We start from the raw sequence: 8,349 nt of genomic DNA, 5'->3' as shown, positions 1-8,349 counted from the left end.
TTCTTCAGCCCTTCTCTCTGAGAGGGAGAGCTTGTTATGGTGGCATTTGTTGTTGATTATTTCATTGTTCAGTCTGTCCCTGAAGCAGTCAATATAACGCTGAGGTTTGAATTTTGTCTACTGAATCTAAATTTTTTTTTTTTATTTCTTGGTGTTAATCCTTTCCTCGATGTTGTCACAGGATAAAGTATTGTTGTCAGTGGATTCATCTGGGTTGTGGAAATATTCCTTGAGATGGAGGCATTGGAAAAAATTCTTCTACTTTTCCACATTGTAGTAATTTATTAAGGTATTTTTCTGGACAGAAATAAAGACCTTTAGAGGTGACTGATTTTTCAGCCCTCAATATTTGAGGGTTGACTGGTTCCTTCAGTTTCATCAGATACGAGGCTGCAATGTTGTATGGTATTGGTTGTTTGTCTGGTGATTGTGTAGTGGCTGGGGAAGTTGTTTCTGCAGTAATTGGTTCCATTGCTTCTTTTTATGTTGGCTGGATGTTGTAAAAAATCTTTGGTAGTCTTTTTGTTTATGTTGGATAATGTTTGGGAAGCTATGTGGATTTCTCTCTTTTAAGTTGTTGTAGCATGCATTGATTTCCTTCTTGAGCTGATCTCTTTCGGAGTAGGTTAGGTGAACGAGGTATTTTATAAGTTTTTATTAAGTTCTGCATAGTTGTAAAGCATATTTGGAGTTGTGTGTAGTAGTCAGAGGATTGTAGATGTTCTGGGAATGATGTTGTGTTTCTTGCATAGGCTTAGAAAATATACATTGCTGTTGAGTTGGTCTTCTTTCTTCTTCATGTTGTGAAGTTTCCATTTCAAATGGCAAAATAACCCTAATAGGCTGAATAGAATTTGGCCTTCTGCTGTAGTCCATTGGGAGCAAGAACTTCTTCCTTCTGTTTGCTATGGCGAGGGGATCGTGGCTTCTCCTGAGATTCTGGAACTCCAGCGAACCTTCCCTGCTTGATCTACAAGCCATGGGGGAAAAAAGAGTGCTCACATGTAGAAATATAGCAAAATATAGTGGGTCCTGAAAAAAAAATATTCCTTTTGTTTCAGGTCTCAGATTCCAGTCTGAACGATGGGAGTTTCCGTACAGCTTGCACAGCTCTTCTTGGCTGACAGCTGGATTCACTGCAGTTTACTTAATTGCCTTCGTGTAGCCCTCACTCACATGCCTACTGAGAACTAGTTTCCCTGTGGCCTGTTCAGTTGTCTTTGTGTCAGCCTTGCCCACATGGTGGTTGGGGGTCCGTCCACTGCTGTCTGTTCATTGTCTCTCTGCGGCTTTTACCCACACACTGACTAGGAGTCTAGTTTTTCAGGCCTGCTCAGCTATTCCAGCGTAGACCTCACAGTGAGAGCTGAGGTCTGGTAGTACACACAACGGCCTTGATGTTGTCCTGGGAATAGAGTCTCCGTGAGCTGCTGCCCCATCCACCATTTCTGCGGGAGAGAGGAGAGGGCCGCTGTCCTTTAAAACCTCTTCACAGAGCCAAAGAAGGTGGTGGGGGGGTTAGTTCTGCACACACAAACCTCAGCGCCTACAGGTAAAAATGTATAGGCATTTATAAAGATTTATGAATCCTCTGAAATCTTGGCTAGAAAGGGAACCTTCAATATGCTACTGGTTGAAAAGTTCCTGAAGCCTCCTAAAACCAGTTTCAAAACAAAGATCTGGCATGACTTTAGGTGCCATGGGACCTGGGAAGGCTGGGCAGGCTGATACAGAGCAGACTGACAACGCAGTCCTGAATTAATGAGAACACTGCTAAACACAGCCTCATATTTGCTCCTGCTATTAGGCAGGAGTGGAGGAATTTATAGCTATGTGCCTCACCTGAAGAAGATTGTGCATCAAGGCCATGTACAACATAAAAAAAAAACACTTGTTCCCTGTTTTGAGTCACTATCACTTGTAACAAAAGCTGAAAATGTTTTCTCTTCTGCCTTTTTTCAAATTTTAAAAGTATCGAACACAAAGTCTTGCTTTGCCTTCAAAAGTCTCCTCTGAAGGCCAAGAAAAGTGGAGTGGAAGGTTTCTCAGCATTTACTGAAAGAGAGACTGAGTTGAACTGCAAAGATTTCTGTCTTCCAACTGTTGGTTACGAATCGGAGTTGGATCGCTATGAACTGAAAACAGACTGCTGTAAACATTCTGTATTAAAAAGCATTCCTCTTGAAATTCATCAGTTTTTACTTGCACTGTCATAATACTATTAGTTTGCTGGAGAAGAAAACACAAACAAGGGAGATGAGACTGGAATTTCTAATGCGCAGTGAGGATACAGCAGCCAACTGATTTGGGGGCTTTCTTTGTGCAGTGAAGAAGAACATATGAAATGCACATTATCCTTCTGCAGCTCACCCTTAACCCCCCCGCCTTCTCCTTCCCGCCAACTTCCCCATGTTTTGCCACTTCTTATCTTGCACCAAGGAGAGAAAGGGGAATGAACGTGCATAGGGCTCTGGGCTTATCTTTCCTGTGTCCACACACAACCTCCATTGACCCTCATGTTAGACATCAACGGTCTTGTCCTTCCTGCTGCACATTACACAAGGGTCTTGAAGACAGGGCTTAAAATAAAAGCATCAGTCATCTGACAGGGAACAAGAGCAACTGGGTGAGACTGCAGTTGCTCGTCACAAACCCAACCCCTTAAAACCAGATGACTGGAACAGGTCTCCTCTGTGGATGCAACCTTTCTAACCATCTCAGTAGGTAGTGGTTTGAACCACTCAGGAGCCTTATGAACTGGAGGCTGAACTTTGTGACTAAATCCTAGCTGTATAAGCTAGATACGTAGATACTGGCCGGCCTTGCAGGTTCCACAAAACATCCATTTTTAAATGTTTAGACTCAGTCGTGCCCCAAACCTGAGAAGGTCCATTTTGACAATGCTCACCATTAATGACAGTGTATTAAAAGGTCTTTGCAATTCATGAAGCCACTTAACCTACTTAGTTAAAAAGCCCCATTTGGTACCAAAATACATTAAATGTGATCTTTTCTTCTTCAGGTCACTGCACTGATGTTGTTTTGATTTGTATCATGCATCACTGTATTAGCCTCTGGGAATCAAGGAGACACTATTCTTTTTATTGAGTTCAAAGAACCTTCTCTATACAAGAAATATGTGCTAGAAAGGTAATGCTGCTCAATGAATTTAGACACCCAAGTACAATGCAGTATTACAGGTTCATAGACATGTAAGCTTTTCAGCAAAACTAACAGTAAATCCAAAATATGGTCTATTTACCTCCTTGGACATCTGTGGAGCTTTGCCAGTTTATGGCAGCCAAGAATGTGCCACTCATCTCTTTCACAAAATAATGTAAAATTTGTTAGTAAAAAATTGGTTTAAGTAAAAGAAAGAGAAGTTTCTCAGAATGACACACACTTTAAAACAGTGGCTCTGACCTCGGGTTGTGACCCAAATCAGGGTCACGGGGGGGTCCACCCCCCTCTCCGCCCCTCCCACCTGCTAGGCTCTCCCGGGACACAGTCCAGGCAGCTCTTGCCACCGCTGCCCCCTGCAATCCCAGCCCAGCCCAAGCTCTGCTGGCGCCGCTGGCCACAAGTGAGTCGGCAGCAGGGGTCACAACCCAGCTTTATGGTTGCAGCAAAGAAAAGTTGGGAGCCACTGCTTTAAAAGAAAATATAAAGTCAGAAAAATGCCACTGACATTTAATTTCCACAGGGATGTGCCAACCACCAGGGTGGCCACTATCTAGAATCAGTCAAACCTGATGATGACCCCCAGTGAAAAAAAATGCCTAAATCCTCTGCCATGAAATACCAAGATTTGCAACTTCTCTCCCACTCTTCCTCATACCTCCTTCAGATGTCTCCTGAAGTGGCTCCTGGTGTTTTTGTAGGACAAAAACTTTTCTTGAATCCAAATGGATCTGGCACACCACAACTAGGATGTGAGCCTGTCTGGAATTAGTCCCAACACAAGGGTCTTTCTCTCATCAAGGATTGGTATAGATGTATGCAGTGGTCACATTTATTAGCCGGCAATGATTTGTGCTGTGTGTAGGACTCCTATTAGTACAGGAGACTTTGCACTATGTCTACCCTTTATGCGGTCACTTACAGACCTGAAGAGTGGGTATAAATTGCTCCTACTCTGATTTGGGTACAGATTTTCACATACATTTTACACAAGTGCAAATAATCACATGAGACTTCAGCTCAGGGTCTGCTTCGGACATTAAAGAGACAGCCCAGCACAAACAATGTAGTCCCTCCAGACTTCGTTGGCCAATATCAGATGAAGGAAGCAAGAAGATTAAATGCTGCTCTTCACTTGCAAAGCTAATAAGAGCTATTGTCAGCTTCACAGACAAGCAAACCACAGCTCAGCGGAGGCAGTTAAGACCCAACCAAGCCTCAAATATTTCTGAGCAAAGTAAAAAAATTCCAGCACTGCTAATACTGAAGGGTTCAAAATTCATGAACCAAAAGTCTCAAACACTCATGAGATAAGAGCAATAATTGTAGGCTTTTTGGGCCTGCTGTTTGATTTTTGGATGCTCCCTTTCTACCTCCTGCCTGCAGCTAGCAGTTGCAGCATCACCACACTCCTGAGTTTATAAAGAAGGGGATTTTGGATCCCAGCCCACAAGAGTCCTGGAAGACCCAACTAGGATCAAATGACAAAAGGCCGTAGAAGATGCTGCTATGGTGCAGGGCTCCCTAAGCCCAAATATTTTAATGAATCCCTGGCATGAGACATCACAAGTAAGTATGGAGCCCTATGCCCTCCATATTAACTGTGTTCCCCTTTCCTTCAGTTTTGTCTCATTCTGCAGCTCCGGGAGTACTTTGCTCTACTTCCCCCAAGTACAGGGTGTTGCTTGTTTTACAAAATCCTCACCCGGCCACGAACAGGGCTTTCCACAGCAGCCCCAGGGTTGAAGAGAGATAGAAGGGAGGAAGGAGGAGCACGTAGGAAGAGAGAAGGGAGTACAGACTCCTGGAATCTGTTGTCTCCTTTTGCTCCCTCCTCTTTTGTGAAAATAAAAATGCTTTTGAGGTGCTTCCTTATTTCCCCGCTAGCTGAAAAAAACTCTTCTTTGTTCCTAAGGGAATGAGAGAGAAATGATTAGCTGCCCATCTCCAGGAGCTGGGCAAGAGAGAAATGCATCCAATCAGAGAGAGTTTCTTCAGAACAGGGCTGAAAATCCCATAAGGACTCTATCTTTTTTCACTAAGGAGACTATGGCTCAAGCAGAGACTAAAATGGTGTCATACTTTATTTAGCGGAGACAGCTAACTCATGTGGGTCTATCTCCAAAGCTTTCTTGATCTGTTCACAAGGAAACTGTATGTATAGAACTACTTGGTTTACCCTGATCCCAAAATCCTAAATGGGCCATTGCAATCACTAATCTCGTAAAAGTTATACAGAATTAGGAAGAAGATGCCCCTGCCTTCTCACAGATACCCCTCCCCCACTGGGATTATAGCCACCTGTATAACAAGCAAGGGGCTGTCCACCAAACCACCCAGCTTTCTCAAGTACACTTGCTAACTCAGACAAAGCAGCACCGAGAAAGTGTTAACTTTGGAAGATGGATTATAAATTATTGAGGACAAGGAGGAATAGGTGGGTCATGGAGGAGTTGTCATATAGTCTGAATCCAAGTCAAGACTTTGGTGGAATAGGGGAGATGTCTTTCACATGTGGTTGTTTTTGCTGTGCAGCATAGGTGCTGGGAAAATAGTGGTCTCTGGGCTGACCACAATTAACTAGCTCCCTTTATACTACATATTTCTGGTAGAAAGCATATGCCGCAGGGCAACATTTATTCAATATTCACATCAATTAAAAATCACCCTATGGAGATATTAGTCATGAGCACTTTTTCATGTGGAGGTTCAAGCTGCTTGTGTTACATCTTCCCATCCAGAAGCTGTGTGTATGAGTGTGTATGTGCACGTGCGCGCATGTGTGTGGGGGTAATTAGCTTTTTCTGCTCAGCAGAACCAGTCATGCCCTCCTTTACCTGCAACCACTTTACATACAAGTGTTTTAAAGATTGCTCCTATCATTTCTTTTCCGCCTTGAACAAGCATAATGCTTTCTTGACAGGCAAACTTGGTTATGAAGTCCCCAGCCGTGCTGCTCCATTGCCACACTGTGAAATACCTTGTCAGCTAATCAACTCCCTCCATTCATGGCACCCAGTTCACATCTCAGGGGCCTGAAATATCACTACTCTCACTTGAAGGCAGTGGGGCTGTGAACACATCTGTGTTACACACACAGTCTATTCCCTGGGCTGTGAAATGGAATAATCACTAAACTGAGAAAGTCAAGCTCGCTTTTGTTTGCCACCCACATTATCACTTTGAATCACCATCTGGGTGGCGCATCATGCTTTTCAGTGTTCTCATGACAAATGGACCCCAGGAACTTACACAAGACTAAATACGGAGGATTCAGAAGGGCAGGAGGAGGAGCCATTACTCATCTGAACCATATTGTGAATTTTCTTTTTGCATTACTCTGGGGCTCTCACAAAAGAAGCCAGGTACTCTCCTTTTTATAAACCCACAGTTTCTCCCCAAGGAGACTAAACCCACACAATCTGCAAGTTGTTAGGCATGCCACCACTCCCACATGCAAGGGCTGGAGAGATGGGGCAATATCCCCCAGTTCTGTCCGCCTGTTTACATAATGATGCAGCAGGATCGAATGCTTTTTTGATCTGCAAGCATTCCAATTTTGTGCAATTATTTACCACTGTTCCCGTGCTATGTGGTGAGTAAACGCAGTGCCATGAAACACATCCGCCTCGCTAGACAGTGGCATCTTGCTGACGTGCCTCTGGTACAGAGCTAGAGTGCTCCAGGATTTGAAACAGGCAGGCTGCAAATGGAGCCTGACAGGCTCACATTTACACATCTCATTTGGAAACCCTTGAGCAACTCTCACAAAACGGCTGTTGCCTCAGTCTTTCTTTGGGACACAAATAAAGAAACAGGGAAGAGAGCGAGTTCATGCAGTCAGTGCTTTTGCCTTTTGATAGCCAGTTTCTCCAGCACACACAAGAAAGATAAAGAGAGCTATATGGGGGAGAGTTATGCGCTGAAGAATATTTCTGAGTCACTGATCAGTAAAGGAAATAGAGGGCCAAAGAGCTCTTTATTCTCTTTAAAGACAAAACTGGATCAATGAATTTAGTGAGGCTCCCTTAGGCAAAGCAGTTACCTGAAGCACAATACAGTTTTTATTGTGCTCCTGGGGGTTGGCTATTGACATTTATAAATCCTGCTTTTGAAGAAGTTATTGCTCAGCCATTTAAATGGCTTGGTTTGCTATCGAAGTCTCTGCACCCGGATGTTCCTCATATTTTAAAATAATTAATGAAGAAAGACAAGAGCCTGCACTTGGGAACGGAGCTGCCTGGGCCTGTGAATGAGAGCTGCAGAGTCTCCTCTCCTCCTCCTGGTCTCCTTCAGCAGATTCCCCATCCTTGGCTCAGCCCCACTCCACCCTAGTCCCGGGGCTCTGTTCTTCCCATCCCCTCACAGCCTCAGTAACAGACAAGAGAGGCTGGGGGATTACGTCTGCAGCAAGGTGGGAAGCAAAGGGTGGCTGACAGAGTTAGACTGCATAGGCTTTTGCTAGAACAGATAAGTCTGCCCTGACACTCCCTCGTGCTGGTATAGAAGGTTGCCTACCCACATCACTGCCACCAGAAACCACAGGAAACAGATCTGGGTGTGTGGATCACACTGCACCTTAACTCACTGGTGAAGACAAGAGCTTAGAAAGTGTCATAGAAGTGACTGCAGTGAAGCACACTGATACTAGCTATCTTTAAACTAGCCCTGGCATCCTGTGAGAGCTGTGTACTTAGACAACTCTAAGTTGGGTATCAGTAGCAATCTTGAGTATCTCTGTATTATACTGCAGTCACTTCTCTGACTGTCGTGTAGACATACCTACATTTAGACTGCAAATGTATTGTGTCTTCCAACACACAGTACTGCTCAATTCATGAGCTCCCTGTCTCTTCCCTAACCAGAAGCAGCATAGCCACATGCATATGGGTATTCAGCAGTGTCAATTAACTCAGACTACATGCTGCGGAGAAACAACCCCACTGCTTCCAATTGGAAAACAGGTACAAGAAGTCGCTAATATGGACAGGCAGGGTATCATAGATTTCATAGATTTCATAGACAGTAGGGCTGGAAGGGACCTCGGAAGATTGTCAAATCCACCTCCCTACCCCAGAGCCAGGAAGTCAGCTGGGGTCAAAGGATCCGAGCAAGATAAATATCCAAATGTTTCTTAAAGGAGTCCGGAGTAGGTGCTTGCACCACTTC

This window comes from Gavialis gangeticus, unplaced genomic scaffold (assembly GCF_001723915.1).
Source record: "Gavialis gangeticus isolate Ggan-Ray unplaced genomic scaffold, GavGan_comp1, whole genome shotgun sequence".
Taxonomy (NCBI): domain Eukaryota; kingdom Metazoa; phylum Chordata; order Crocodylia; family Gavialidae; genus Gavialis; species Gavialis gangeticus.
The sequence above is the reverse complement of the archived record's forward strand: the minus strand, read 5'-3'. Positions refer to the sequence as shown.